Source organism: Oncorhynchus clarkii, chromosome 16 (genome assembly GCF_045791955.1).
Source record: "Oncorhynchus clarkii lewisi isolate Uvic-CL-2024 chromosome 16, UVic_Ocla_1.0, whole genome shotgun sequence".
In the NCBI taxonomy this organism is placed as follows: domain Eukaryota; kingdom Metazoa; phylum Chordata; class Actinopteri; order Salmoniformes; family Salmonidae; genus Oncorhynchus; species Oncorhynchus clarkii.
Window position 1 is genome coordinate 74,913,481 of NC_092162.1, and position 17,000 is coordinate 74,930,480.

Consider the following 17,000-nt stretch of genomic DNA (forward strand, 5'->3'; position numbering starts at 1 on the left):
CTCTAATCGTCTTCACCTCCATTACAGCGTTAGAGCATGATAATTACACAGAAGTACAGTTGCACATTGAAATCATGGATCTTTCCTGCAGTCAGATTACCTAGTGGAATATTTTTCCAGTTTTTCATAATTTCATAATTCATACATTATTTATTTAAACATTCTGAACAAACAAATTAAGAACAAAAAGCAATAGTTAACTCAATACATATCCATAAAAAGCTAAGTCTAGCAGGGACCGCAAAGAGGTGAAACACCTCCTCATCCATCCTAGGTATTTATGGATGGGTCACGCTGTGTGTGTGTGTGTGTGTGTGTGTGTGTGTGTGTGTGTGTGTGTGTGTGTGTGTGTGTGTGTGTGTGTGTGTGTGCGTGCGTGCGTGCGTGCGTCTGGGTGTGTGTGTATGTGCATGTGTATATGTGTCCTTGTGTAAAAGGTTGAATAAAATGTCATTTGTCACATGATTCGTTAACAACAGGTGTGGACTAACCGTGAAACGGTTGTCCACAGAACATCACAGAACATTACATCACAGAATAGTACAGAGCATAACAGAACATCACAGAACATTACTTCACAGAATAGTACAGAACATTACAAAACATTACAGAACATTACAGAACAACACAGAACATTACTTCACAGAATAGTACAGAACATTACAAAACATTACAGAACATTACAGAACAACACAGAACATTACTTCACAGAATAGTACAGATCAGAACATCACAGAACATCACAGAACATTACTTCACAGAATAGTACAGAACATTAAAGAACATTACAGTACATCACAGAACATTACATTACGGAATAGTACAGAACATAACATAACAGAACATTACTTCACAGAAAAGTATAGAACGTCACAGAAAATTACAAAACATTACAGAACATCACAGAACAACACATCACAGAATAGTACAGAACATTACGTCACATAACATTACATCACAGAATAGTACAGAACATTACATCACATAACATTACATCAAAGAAACATTTCAGAACATCACAGAACATCACAGAACATTACAGAACATCACAGAACATTACAGAACATCACAGAACATTACAGAACATTACAGAACATCACAGAACATTACAGAACATCACAGAACATTACAGAACATCACAGAACATTACAGAACATTACAGAACATCACAGAACATTACAGAACATTACAGAACATTACAGAACATTACAGAGAAATTACAAATACTAATAGAAAAGTAGTAACGCAATAATCAAAGTAATAAGAAAATCAACTTCATTTTCAACGTTAGTACAGTGTACTTATGTGTATTTGCACTAAAATATTGTATTTAATTGTAATAATGCGTAGTAACACTGTAATAACGACAGTCCATCATTATTTTAAGACATGATTTTAAGACATTCAAGAACTTTGAAAGTTTCTTCAAGTGCACCACCACAGGAAAGGAAGACCCAGAGTTCCCTACACTGCCTAGGATAAGTTCATTAGAGTTAAATGCACCTCAGATTGCAGCCCAAATAAATTATTCACAGAGTTCAAGTAACAGAAACCTCAACATCAACTGTTCAGAGGAGACTACGGGAATCAGGCCTTCATGATTAAATTTCTGCAAAGAAACTGCTACTAAAGCACCCCATTAAGAAGATACTTGCTTGGGCCAAAAAACATGAGTGATGGACATTACAGGTGCAAATCTGTCCTTTGGTCTAATGAGTCCTATCTTGATATTTTTGGTTCCAACCACCGTCTCTTTGTGAGACCCAGAATAGGTAATCTCCGCATGTGTAGTTCCCATCGTGAAGCATGGAGGAGGAGGTGTGATGGTGTGGGGGTGCTTAGCTGTTGACATGGTCAGTGATTTATTCAAGGCACACTTAATCAGGATGGTTTGCGCTTAGTGTGACTATCATTTGTTTTTCAACAGGACAACAACCCAACACACCTTCAGGCTGTGTAAGGGCTATTGGACTAAGAAGGAGAGTGATTGAGTGCTGCATCAGGTGACCTGGCCTCCACAATCACCCGACCTCAACCCAATTGAGATGGTTTGGGATGAGTCGGACCGCAGAGTGAAGGAAAAGCAGCAAGCAAGTGCTCAGCATATGTGGGAACTCCTTCAAGATTGTTGGAAAAGCATTCCGGGTCTGGTTGAGAGAATGCCAAGCATGTGCAAAGCTGTCATAAAGGCAAAGGTTGGCTACTTTGAATAATCTAAAATCTGAAATATATTTAGATTTGTTTTAATACTTTTTTTTTTACTGAGTAATTCATGTGTGTTATTTCATAGTGTTGATGTGTTCACTATTGTTCTACATTGTAAAAGGAAAAACCCTTGAGTGTGTGTGAGTACTAAATCATTTTTTCAACAAAAAAATTGCATTTCTTTGCAGGACAAGCATTTCCCAGATTTTCAAGAATGCCTGAATTGCTTCGCCTTGTTTTTCTGGTTGGCTGGCAAGTTTCACCATCCAATTATATCAGATCTACAGGAGTATAAGTTTCACCATCCAATTATATCAGATCTACAGGAGTATAAGTTTCACCATCCAATTATATCAGATCTACAGGAGTATAAGTTTCACCATCCAATTATATCAGATCTACAGGAGTATAAGTTTCACCATCCAATTATATCAGATCTACAGGAGTATAAGTTTCACCATCCAATTATATCAGATCTACAGGAGTATAAGTTTCACCATCCAATTATATCAGATCTACAGGAGTATAAGTTTCACCATCCAATTATATCAGATCTACAGGAGTATAAGTTTCACCATCCAATTATATCAGATCTACAGGAGTATAAGTTTCACCATCCAATTATATCAGATCTACAGGAGTATAAGTTTCACCATCCAATTATATCAGATCTACAGGAGTATAAGTTTCACCATGGAACGGACCGTGGCGATGTGTTGGCACATGAGAATTATTAGAATATGGCAAAAAAAATTGTTAATAATTGCATTCTAGCCATGCTGGCTTTCTCGGGCTTCCTGAGACATGAAGCCGATAGGTGGGATGGCGTACAGGCTGTTGCCAATTTATTAATGCCGCAATTTGTCTAAATGGGTAATGGAAACACTTCAACCACTACATTTTTATTCGACACTAAGTTTTTGCATCATTACGGTTTGACATCATTACGTCCAGCTGTTTTTTATCGACAGAAGATTAAACGCACCCTAGCACCCTAGTTAAATTTAAACGCACCCTAGCAGGCAATTATTGCATCTGTTTTCTATGATATCTTTCTGTCTACAAAAAAAAAAAAATCACTGGACACATTTCATGGAAACATACATAATGTTGTTGCTAGTACTTGCCCCCCAAAAAGTGTACCACTTGGTTGAGTTTACAAACAGTTCAGAGGTCAACCTCACTGACACCATACGGGTGTCATCTCAGATTGTAATAATAAAATAATAATAATAAAATGTAATAATGTAATAATACAAATAACAACCTATAAAGAATGTGTACCCATTATAACAACCTGACACATCCTTGACATCCAAGTGGGAGCATAAACACACTAGCACATCACAGAGTACATGTACTATCTGCATAGGTACAATGTAATTACTTGGTGTTATACAGGGTTTAACTAGTGCGTCTTAAGGGGCACTTACTTGTAAGTATTGTGTCCCTACAAAGTACGTTACCCATTCTGACAATCTAATCATCGATTTCTGTCCAAGTGGGAGATTAAACACACTGATACAGAGTCTGTAATATCTGTATAAAGGTTGATACACCTTTAGCTTTAGATTTAGCTACTTAAAGTGTACTGTAACTTTAAAGTTACCTAAGAGCGGTTTAAATTACTCATTACCAAGTGGAGATACCTACAAACAAATTATTAGCCTATACTTTAGTCAAATGTATTGCAATATTGTAAAAAATACCTTACAACATAATAATATTTGTATTGTTAGATTAATAATTTGATTAGTTAGATTAAACAAAGGCCTACTCAATAACATAGAAATAACTATTATAGTGGTGACTATAGCCTACAGTACGGTGAATAGCCTAAATAGCTTATTTAGAAAAATGGGACTGTCTTTCTCTTCCCTTTTTAACATTACAACAGTGGAAACAACAACTCTTTGTCTCTGACTCTGTCTTCATCTATTTCTTTCTTGCATTTTCCTGGAGTCTGAGATCTTCTGGAAATCTTTGGTAGAGGAAGAATGTGTGACAACATAGTGTACGTTAAGTCAAGTTATCATCATCATGGTTTCTATAGTTTAGGCATATAGCTACCTAGGCCTAACTAGCTAGATATCTAGCTAGTTGTTGTGTTATCCAGCTAGCAATAATAGTGTTTGCTAACACTAATAAGTTAGCAGTGTTTAGCTACATTGAAAATGAACTAACGTTACTCATAGTGTGTTGACACAAGTAGCTCAAGGGTATTACTTGTGTAACAGATACCCCAAGAACAAGGTTCAGGAAAACATAAGAGCATCGAGCACAGCTAACATTAGCTAGCTAGCTAGCTATCATATTTGTCAGCTTTAGTTAGCTAGCTGCAGGGGATTTGCTTCCATTTAGCCACAAGAGCATTAGTGAGGTCGTGCACTGATGTTGGGTGATTAGGCGGCGTTCCAATTCATCCCAAAGGTGTTCGATGGGGTTGAGGTCAGGGCTCTGTGTAGGCCAGTCAAGTTCTTCCACACCGATCTCGACAAATCATTTCTGCATGGACCTCGCTTTGTGCATGGGGGTATTGTCATGCTGAAACAGGACAGGGCCTTTCCCAAACTGTTACCACAACGTTGGAAGCACAGAATCGTCTAGAATCTAATGCTGTAGCGTTAAGATTTCCCTTCACTGGAACTAAGGGGCCTAGCACGAACCATGAAATACAGCCCCAGTCCATTATGCCTCCTTCACCAAACCTTACAGTTGGCACTATGCATTCAGGCAAACCCAGATTTGTCCTTCGGACTGCCAGATGGTGAAGCATGAGTCACCACTCCAGCCGACGCTTGGCATTGCGCATGGTGATCTTAGGCTTGTTTACAGCTGCTTAGCCATGGAAACCCATTTCATGAAGCTCCCGACAAACAGTTAATGTGCTTTCTAGAGGCAGTTTGGAACTCGGTAGTGAATGTTGCAACCGAGGACAAACAATTTTTGATTTGCTTCAGCACTCAGTGGTAGGCCAGTTTGTGTGGCCGACCACTTTGCGGCTGAGACGTTGTTGCTTCAAGATGTTTCCACTTAACAGCCCTTACAGTTGACCGGGAAAGCTCTAGCAAGGCAGAAATTTGACGAACCAACTTTTTGGAAAGGTGGCATCCTATGACAGTGCTTTGTTGAAAATCACTGAGCTCTTCAGTATGGCCATTATACTGCCAATGTTTCCTATGGAGATTGCATGGCTGTGTGCTTGATTTTATACACCTGTCAGCAAAGAGTGTAGCTGAAATAGCTGAATCCACTAATTTGAAGGGGTGTCCACATACTTTTGGCCAAGTAGTGTATTTAACTAGCGAACATGCTAGCTAATTCCCCCAAAAAAACTCAACTGATTGCATGGAAAGTCTATTCTGTAGATGTTAACGAACAAGCTAGCCTAGATAGTAGGCCCAACAAAAACACCACTAGCTACCTACACTGATTCGTCTAGCAGAAGTCATCTGTCCAAAAAAACAAAACAAATTGTTTGAAAAACTTGCTTTTTCTCTCCTGTGTTGACATTATCTAATGGCAGACTGACCTTCCCGACCCTGTTCTTTGTGTACTGTTAAGGGACGTCTGCGTTAACACGTGGGCATGTTCGAGGTCGTCTTTATTTCGAGTGTGATGCCTTAAAAAAACATTTTAAAATGTAACCTTTTTTAACTAGGTAACAAATTCTTATTTAATATTTTATTTCAGCTCATGAAATATGGTAACAACACTTTACATGCTGCGTTTTAGATTTTTGTTCTGTGTACTTTAACCATCGATTAAACGTTTTTAAAAAACATTAATAAAAGTTATGCTTAAAATTGTAAGACATACTCTTATTATTTCACTATTGATGAGCATTCTGACTTTTGCAGGAATCCAGGCTGTATCACAATTGGCCGTGATTGGTGGTCCCATAGGGCACAATTGGCCCAGCGTCGTCCGGGTTAGGTTTTGGCCGGATGTAGGCCGTCATTGTAAATAAGAATTTGTTATTAACTGACTTGCCTAGTTAAATAAAAGTTAAATAAAAATATTTATGTTTTTTAGTATTAAGAAATATGCAAAAAAAAATTTAAAAAATGTGCCTTGTCATTATGGGGTGTGTCGATTGATAAGAAGAAAAAAACAATTTAATCAATTTTAGTCTGATTATGGCTATAGGTAGATACTGTATAAGTAAGCATTTTGTAGCATTGTAGTATGCCACTGAGAGTAACACGCCATTAAAAGGGTTCAAGATGTTTAGCTATGTTCTCCTGCTTCCTGCTGCCCAAGCATGTTGACACGCTAACAACATCAAGCAGCATTAGCAATGTAGCATGCTAAAAAAAAAGCTCTCAGTTCTTCCATGACTTACAGTGGTAATTTAGCAGCACCACTGCTAGCTAACGCTAACTTTATACTCTGCGGTTGGGAGCTGATTGTGTGACTGGCTGTACATTAGAACCAGCAGTGCTGACGCCTCTGAGAGGGGGGAGCGAAGGGGATGGAGGGATTGGGAACAGATGTATTTGTTTTTTTTATGGAGGTAATGATACCCCATAATAGTTTAGCTAATTAAAGATAACTAGCAACTCAATGCAGCGGTACACACACACACACACACACATTCAAGCATCGTGTACACGCACACAAACGTAACTCCCCACTGTTACAGTAATCTAAATGAAACCTTTGTAACAGTTGGAACCTGCATAACCCACAGGATTCTCCAATCCAATGGCGTGAATAACATGTATAAAAACAACAAAGGTTTCCATCCCAAATGGCACCCTATTTACCCAGCACCCCTAGGGCACATAGAGATAACCCTGCAAACAATAATGAGTCGTTATGAACGTCACAAAATGGTCGCCTAAAGTGGTAAGGATGTTGTGCCATGGTCCACTGGAGGTTGTCTACTTTCCGGATGTCCCCAAGGACATTTTTAGGACTGGTGTAATCATTAGTCCAATAGTTGCAAACGGGAGTTTCTATTGGACAAATTCAGGTATGTTTATACTCATTTTGTTCCTTTGGCTTCCTTTTAATCAATATTTTTCAACAGAATCGGTGGAATGAATACACCCCTGATCACTTTCGTAGCAGCCACGTTGTATTCATTCTCACACTTATGCGCTCTCCTCTTCTCACCTTTTCTGTTCACTTGAGAACTTCAATGCACAGATATAAGTGACCAGGCAAAAAAAACTTTCCAAGCAAAACCATATCTAAGGCAGAGTGATAGGAATACATTTTCTTTAATTAATGAAGAAACACTTAAACTAACAAAATAACAAAACAAACTTTACGCTATGATAAACCGAGTACTGACACAGGCAACTACACATAGACAATAACCCACAAAATCAAAATTGCAACCTAAATAGGATCACAATCAGATACAACGATAAACAGCCGCCTCTGATTGGGAACCAATCAGAGGCAGACCAAACCAAAACCCAATAGATATACAAAAAACCATAGACAAGACAAAAACACACATACCACCCTCGTCACACCCTGACCTAACCAAAATAATAAAGAAAACAAAGTTAACTAAGGTCAGGGCGTGACAATTGTCACCATAATAGCTAAATTAATGTCATAGTAATCACAGCTAATAGAACTAATAAGTTAGTAAGCAAGCTACAATCACACAGTACTGTTAGAGTGTACAGTCAGTTGTTCACATGTTGTCAACCCTAGAGTCACTGGTGCGTCAACAGGATGGCCTTTTAGGCAGAGTTCTTCTGTCCAGTGTCCATGTTCTTTTGCCCATCTTAATTTTTTATTGTATTGGGCAGTCTGAGATTTGGCTTTTGCTTTGCAGAACATAGACACTGGACACAGGAACTATGGAGAGAGGAGCTGGACAGAAGAACTCTGCCTAGAAGGCCAGCATCCCGGAGTTGCCTCTTCACTGTTGACGTTGAGACTTGTGTTTTGCGGGTACTATTTCAGGATGCTGCCAGTTGAGGACTTGTGAGGATATATTTCTAAAACTAGATACTCTAATGTACTTGTCCTCTTGCTCAGTTGTGCACCGGGGCCTCCCATTCCTCTTTCTATTCTGGTTAGAGTCAGTTTGCGCTGTTCTGTGAAGGAGTAGTACACAGCGTTGTATAAGATCTTCCGTTTCTTGGCAATTTCTGTTTCTTGGCAATAGCCTTCATTTCTCAGAACAAGAATAGACTGACAAGTTTCCGAAGCAGGTTCTTTACAGGCCGTTTTGAGCCTGTAATCAAACCCACAAATGCTGATGCTTCAAATACTCAACTAGTCTAAAGAAGGCCAGTTTTATTGCTTCTTTAATCAGAACAACAGTTTTCAGCTGTGCTAACATAATTGCAAAAGGGTTTTCTAATGGTCAATTAGCATTTTAAAATTATGAACTTGGATTAGCTAACGTAACATGCCATTGGAACACAGGGGTGAGGGTTGCTGATAATGGGCCTCTGTACGCCTATGTCGATATTCCAGGAAAAATCTGCCGTTTCCAGCTACAATAGTCATTTACAACATTAACAATGTCTACACTGTATTTCTGATCAATTTTATGTTATTTTAATGGACAAAAAAACCTTGCTTTTCTTTCAAAAACAAGGACATTTTTAAGTGACCCGGAACTTTTTAAGTGACCCGGTAGTCTATATTCTTTTTTTATATCTCCTAGATTTAGGAGACACTTCAAAACCTTGTTTGACTGTCCTTTTTCCATTTATTTACTCATTCAATGCATTTCTGTGGGCTTTAGTAGTAAAGGCCAATCAACACAGAATATATCATTTATATGTGCACACTACCTCTGAAATAGTTCGGAGAATATATCATTTATATTTTATTCAGCAATGTTCAATTGTATTCTTCATACTATAAAATAATATAAAATAATGCCACGGAATTCTAAGCAAGTGTTGTCTGGTAAATGAACTAGTGTAGCCCACAGCCATATGGCATAGACAGATCAGGGCCTAACATAAGGACAACTCAGAGTATGTAGCCCACAGCCATATGGCATAGCCAGATCAGGATCCTAACATAAGGACTACTCAGAGTATGTAGCCCACAGCCATATGGCATAGACAGATCAGGACCCTAACATAAGGACAACTCAGAGTATGTAGCCCACAGCCATATGGCATAGCCAGATCAGGACCTAACATAAGGACAACTCAGAGTATGTAGCCCACAGCCATATGGCATAGACAGATCATGACCTAACATTTAGGACAACTCAGAGTATGTAGCCCACAGCCATATGGCATAGCCAGATCAGGACCTAACATAAGAACAACTCAGAGTATGTATCCCACAGCATATGGCATAGCCAGATCAGGATCTAACATAAGGACAACTTAGAGTATGCAGCCCACAGCCATATGGCACAGCCAGATCAGGACCCTAACATAAGGACAACTCAGAGTATGTAGCCCACAGCCATATGGCATAGACAGATCAGGACCTAACATAAGGACAACTCAGAGTATGTAGCCCACAGCCATATGGCATAGACAGATCAGGACCTAACATAAGGACAACTCAGAGTATGCTCTGTTCTGTTCTTCTGAAATAGACCACATTTTCTTCATATCTGTCTAAAATAAATAATGGATTTATTGTGATGATGTTGGCTATATTACATGGATTAATTAGGCTTTTTAAAATGTAGATGTTCAAAATGGTCTACATCAGTGGATTGTAGGTTATGCTAAACCCGTTTCTGTTAATTAATGGCACACGTACACGTCTCAACACTTAAAATCCTTCTTTAAAGGTGTCTCCTACCCTTCATCTACAGTTGATTTAACAAGTGGTGCAATAAGGGATCATAGCTTTAAACTGCCAGACTATGTCATGAAAAGAGCAGGTGTTCTTAATGTTTTGTATGCTCAGTATACATGATTACATTGTGTTTGTTTATTCATAGATTACTATTATTCAACATGTCCTCACCTGGGATTGGAACTCACAACCTCTTAGTTTACAACAATCTTCCTCCTGTATCTGTATCACCTGTCTTTGTGCTTGTCTCCACCGACCTCCAGGTGTCACCCATCTGCCCCATTATCCCCTGTGTATTTATACCTATGTTCTCTGTTTGTCTGTCGCCAGTTCGTCTTGTCTCGTCAAGCCTACCAGCGTGTTTTTCCATACTCCTGTTCTTTCTAGTTTTCCCTGTTTTGACCATTCTGCCTGCCATGACCCTGAGCCTGCCTGCCCGTCTGTACCTTGTGACACTGACCTGGATTACTGACCTCTGCCCTGACCCTGAGCCTGCCTGTCGTTCTGTACATTTCGGACTTTACTCTGGATTACTGACCTCTGTCTGCCCTTGACCTGTCGTTTGCCTGCCCCCTGTTTTCATAATAAACTTGTGTTACTTCGAACTGTCTACATCTGGGTCTTATCCTGATGTCTGATAGTACAAACATGATTACATTGTGTATGTTTATTCATTTATTCATTCCCAAGGAACCACCATTGGGAGACATGAGGAATTACTTTGAGGTATTCTGGACTGATTGCAGATCGTGGCAGAACGCTATGACTCTGCCTTGAATACATTGCTGGAGCAATTCTGCCGATTATCGGTGAGGCAACCGGCCATGACAGTAGCCTCCCAGCCCCCCAGTACCACTGCTGTCAGCAGTGCGTCTCTCCTGGCAACCCCGACATCCCGAGAACCCTGCTTACCTCCTCCGGATCGCTTCGCTGGAGGGAGATCCCTCATCTTCAAGCTGCAGCCCTCGTCCTTCCCCCATGACCACTCGAAGATAGCATATCTCTTAAAAACGTCTTTGTGCTGCAATCCCGTTAACGGGATCGATATGACAACAGCCAGTGAAAGTGCAGAGCGCCATTTTAAAGGTAATCTTGTTGTTAATCCCACCAAAGTGTCCGATTTCAAATAGGCTTTGTAGCGAAAGAACCACAAACGATTATGTTAGTGAACGTAACCACCAAGTCACAGAAAAATTCGGCCATTTTTCCAGCCAAAGAGCGGAGTCACAAAAAGCACAAATAGAGATAACATTAATCACTAACGTTTGATGATCTTCATCAGATGACACTCATAGGACTTCATGTTACACAATACATATATTTTTTTGATATGTTTTGTTCGATAAAGTGCATATTTATATACAAAAATCTCAGTATACATTGGCGCGTTATGTTCACTCCTTCCAAAAACATCTGGTGATATTGCAGAGAGCCACATCATTTTACAGAAATACTCATTATCAGAAATACTCAGAAATACTCATTATCGATGAAAATACAGTTGTTAGACATGGAAATATAGATACACTTCTCCTTAATGCAACTGCTGTGTCAGATTTCAAAAAAACTTTACGGAAAAAGCAAACCATGCAATAATCTGAGTACAGCCTTCAGAAAACAAAGTAGCCAAAAAGATATCCGCCATGTTGGGTAGTCAACAGAAGTCAGAAATAGCATTATAAATATTAACTTACCTTCGATGATCTTCATCAGAATGCACTCCCAGGAATCCCATTTCCACATTAAATGTTTGATTTAGTTCGATAATGTCCATCATTTATGTCCAAAGAGCTACTATTGTTAGCACGTTTGGTTAACAAATCCAAAGTCATAAAGCGCGTTCCCTAGTTGCAGACGAAATGTCAAAAAGTTCCGTTCCTGTCCGTAGAAACATGTCAAACGATGTATGGAATTAATCTTTAGGATGTTCTTTAACATAAAACGTCAATAATGTTCCAACCGGAGAATTCCTATGTCTGTAGAAAAGCAATGGAACGAGAGATACCTCTCATGTGAACATGCATGGTCAGAGCATGGTCAGCTCATGGCAGACCTTACTCATTCCCTTCTCATTCGGTCCCACTTCACAGTAGAATCCTCAAACAACTTTCTAAAGACGGTTGACATCTAGTGGAAGTCTTAGGAAGTGCAACATAACCAATATCCCACTGTGTATTCAATAGGGGCTGGGTTGAAAATCGACCAACCTCAGATGTCCCACTTCCTGTTTGGATTTATTCTCAGGTTTTTGCCTGCCATATGAGTTCTGTTATACTCACAGACATCATTCAAACCGTTTTAGAAACTTCAGAGTGTTTTCTATCCAATACTAATAATATGCATATATTAGCAACTGGGACTGAGGAGCAGGCAGTTTACTCTGGGCACCTCTGGGCACCTTTCATCCAATCTACCCAATACCGCCCCTGCAGCCATAAGAAGTTATTCACGCTAATGTCCGGGAGGGCTCTCCCCTGGACTATGGCGGTGTGGGAACAACAATCTGCCGTGTGTTTCAGCCTGGTGGACTTTGTGGTTGAGGTGAACAAGGTTTTTGACTCTCCGTTGTCCGGGAGAGAGGCTGTCAGGAAGTTAATCCAGCTTTACCAGACTCCCTCAGTGTGGCGGACTATGCGGTTGATTTCCGCACGATGGCTGCCAAGAGTGCCTGGAATCGAGAATCCCTGCTCGATACATTCCTTCATAGATTTTCGGAGGAGGTTAAGGACAACCTCGCAGCCCGGGAGCTGCCTACGGATCTCAATTCTCTCATCACCTTGACCATCCGTATCGATGGGCGGCTACGGGAACGTAAGAGGGAGAGGAGGTCTGATTCCAGTCCCAATCGCTCGCCCAAGGATCCCATTTTGCCTCCGGGGAACTCCGGAAGTCCCCGGCATCTACGTCCCTGAGAGGATCCGAGCTTAACGGAGTTCCCCCGACACTCCGAGGTCTGCCAACTCGCCTTTTTTGGAGCCGAAGCAACTCGGCAGAGCAACTCGGCACAGCCGAATGCTTATGCAGACTTAACACCCGGAGTTGTCTGTATTGCAGAACTGCAGGTCATTATGTGTCTACCTGACCAGGCTCATCAGTAGACTCATCAGTAGGCATGAGTACACTGGTAGTACACTGGTAGGCCATATAGATCATTTTTCTTCTCCCCTTACTCACACCTCTTTCCAAGCCATCCTGCTGTGGGGCGACCAGTCTAAATCTATCTGTGTTCTCATTGACTCTGGGGCCGATGAGAGTTTCATGGACACTACTCTGGTATCTGAACTGTGCATCCCCTCTCATACTACTCCTATCCACCTGCGTTTGTCCGGGAACCATAGTGAATCAAAACAGTTTAAGCTCATCAAGTCTCTTCAGGTTCCCGTGTTATTGGGGTTTTCTTGGCTCTAACGGCACAGTCCCCTTATCAACTGGACTGCTGGTACTATGGCGGGCTGGAGCCCGTTCTGCCATGCCCATTGCCTGAAGTCAACGCAAAGACGCTCGGAAGAAACCTGGGTCCTCCGTTCCAGCGGAGTACCAGAATCTCCAAGAGGTATTCAGCAAGGCCCTTCGCTTCCTTCGCATTGACCCTATGACTGCGGGATCAACCTTCTCCCAGCCACTACACCACCCCGGGGTTGGATGTATTCACTGTCAGGTCCGGAGACCTATGGAGACATAGCAGACTCCCTGGCTGGGGGAGTGTCCATCCTTCTGCCGACACAGGGTTCTTCTTTGTGGGGAAGGACAAAACCCTACAACACTGTGGCCTCAATGACATCACTGTTAAGATCTGTTACCCATAACCACTAATTGCCTCAGCTTTTATGATGCTCCAGGAGGCCACTATCTAAATTAGACCTGCGGAACTTCCACCGGGTAGGTGACGAATGGAAGAAAGCATTCAACACTGCCGTCCGACACTATGAATACCTGGTGATGCCATTCGGTTTGACGGAGATGTTAATTGCGAGTGTAGCGAAATGCTTGTGCTTCTAGTTCCGACAATGCAGTAATAACCCATGAGTAATCTAACCTAACAATTCCACAACAACTACCCTATACACACAAGTGTAAAGGAATGAATCAGAATATGTACATACACATATATGAATAAGTGATGGTACAAAACGGCATAGGCAAGATGCAGTAGATGGTATAGAGTACAGTATATACATATGAGATGAGTAATGTAGGGTATGTAAACATTATATTAAGTAGCATTGTTTAAAGTGGCTAGTGATATATTTTACATCAATTCCCATCAATTCCCATTATTAAAGTGGCTGGAGTTGAGTCAGTATGTTGGCAGCAGCCACTGTTTAACTGTCTGAAGGCCTTGAGATAGAAGCTGTTTTTCAGTCTCTCATTCCCTGCTTTGATGCACCTGTACTGACCTTGCCTTCTGGATGATAGTGGGGTGAACAGGCAGTGGCTCGGATGGTTGTTGTCCTTGATGATCTTTATGGCCTTCCTGTGACATCGGGTGGTGTAGGTGTCCCCGGTGATGCGTTGTGCAGACCTCACTACCCTCTGGAGAGCCTTACAGTTGTGGGCGGAGCAGTTGCCGTACCAGGGGGTGATACAGCACAACAGGATGCTCTCGATTGTGCATGTGTAAAAGTGTGTGAGTGCTTTTGGTGACAAGCCAAATTTCTTCAGCCTCCTGAGGTTGAAGAGGCGCTGCTGCGCCTTCTTCACCACACTGTCTGTGTGGATAGACCATTTCAGTTTGCCTGTGATGTGTACGCCGAGGAACTTAAAACCTACTACCCTCTCCACTACTGTCCCATCAATGTGGATAGGGGGGTGCTCCCTCTGCTGTTTCCTGAAGTCCACGATCATCTCCTTTGTTTTGTTGATGTTGAGTGTGAGGTTATTTTCCTGACACCACAATCCGAGGGCCCTCACCTTCTCCCTGTAGGCCATCTCGTCGTTGTTGGTAATCAAGCCTACCACTGTAGTGTCGTCTGCAAACTTGATTATTGAGTTGGAGGCGTGCATGGCCACGCAGTCGTGGGTGAACAGGGAGTATGAAGACGAGTTTTTGAGGGTACTATGGTGTTCAATGCTGAGCTGTAGTCGACGAACAGCATTTTCACATAGGTATTCCTCTTCTCCAGATGGGTTAGGGCAGTGTGCAGTGTGGTTGCGATTGCGTCGTCTGTGGACCTATTGGGGCGGTAAGCAAATTGGAGTGGGTCTATGGTGTCAGGTAGGGTGGAGGTGATATGGTCCTTGACTAGTCTCTCAAAGCACTTCATGATGACGGAAGGGAGTGCTGCGGGGTGGTAGTCGTTTAGCTCAGTTACCTTAGCTTTCTTGGGAACAGGAACAATCGTGGCCCTCTTGAAGCAAGTGGGAACAGCAGACTGGGATAAGGATTGATTGAATATGTACGTAAACACACTAGCCAGTTGGTCTGCGCATGCTCTGAGGACAAGGCTGGAGATGCCATCTGGGCCTGCAGCCTTGCAAGGGTTAGCACGTTTAAAATGTTTTACTCACGTCGGCTGCAGTGAAGGAGAGTCCACAGGTTTTGGCAGCGGGCCGTGTCAGTGGCACTGTATTGTCCTCAAAGCGAGCAAAGAAGTTGTTTAGTCTGTCTTGGAGCAAGACATCCTGGTCCGCAACGGGGCTGGTTTTCTTTTTGCAATCCGTGATTGACTGTAGACCCTGCCACATACCTCTTGTGTCTGAACCGTTGAATTGCGACTCTACTTTGTCTCTTTACTGATTCTTAGCTTGTTTGATTGCCTTGCGGAGGGAATAGCTACAGTGTTCGTATTCGGTCATGTTTCCGGTCACCTTGCCCTGGTTAAAAGCAGTGGTTTGCGGTTTCAGTTTCGCGCAAATGCTGCCATCAATCCATGGTTTCTGGTTTGGAATTTTTTAAATAGTTTCTGTTTGTACGACATCACTGATGCACTTGCTAATACACTCGCTCACCAAATCAGCGTATTCGTCAATGTTGTTGTTTGACGCAGTGCGCAACATATCCCAAGCCATGTGATTGAAGCAATCTTGAAACGTGGAATCAGATTTGTCAGACCAGCATTGAACAGACCTGAGAGCGGAAGCTTCCTGTTTTAGTCTCTATCTATAGGCTGGGAGCAACAAAATGGAGTCGTGGTCAGCTTTTCCGAAAGGAGGGCGGGCGAGGGCCTTACATGCTTCGCGGAAGTTAGAATAACAATGATCCAGTGTTTTAACAGCCCTGGTAGCACAAGAACACATTCTCTACATCCGACAAGTCCTCCAGCGTCTCCTGGAGAACCTGCTGTTTGTCAAGCCAAAGAAAATGCGAGTTCCATCGCTCAACCATCTCCTTCCTTGGATATGCCATCGCTGCTGGGAATGTGCAGATCGATCCAGGAAAGGTGAGAGCGTTGGTGGATTGGTCCCAACCCACGTCCAGATTGCAGCTGCAACGTTTCTTAGGATTTGTTCATTTGCCCACCTTTTTATCTGGAGTTACATCACCCTGGCTTCCCCCCTGGTCAGCACTCACCTTTCCAAAGGTCCCGTTCACTTGGTCCCCAGCTGCTGACTGGGCGTTCCTACCTTAACTTCACCACAGCTCCCATATTGATCCACCCGGACCCATCACGTCAGTTCGTGGTGGAGGTAGATGCTTTCTTATGTCAGAGCGGGGGCTGTCCTGTCCCAACGTTCTGCCCTGGACCTTAAGATGCATCCCTGCGCCTTCTTCTCCCATCACCTTAACGCCATGGAGAGGAATTATGATATGGGGAACCAAGAACTACTCGTGTTGAAGATGGCCTTGGAGGAGTGGAGACAATCGTTAGAGGGGGCACAACTTCCATTCAAAGTGTGGATGGATCACAAGAACATGAAATATCTCTGCACCGCTTCTCAACTCCAGGCAAGCTTGATGGGCCCTGTTGTTCACCCAGTTCAACTTCACCATCTCCTACAGCCCGGGGTCTAAGATGGTTAAGCCGGATGCGCTTTCACGCCGCTATTGCCCCGCTTCTACACCCTCGAACCCTGAGACCATTCTTCCTACCTCTTGTCTGGCG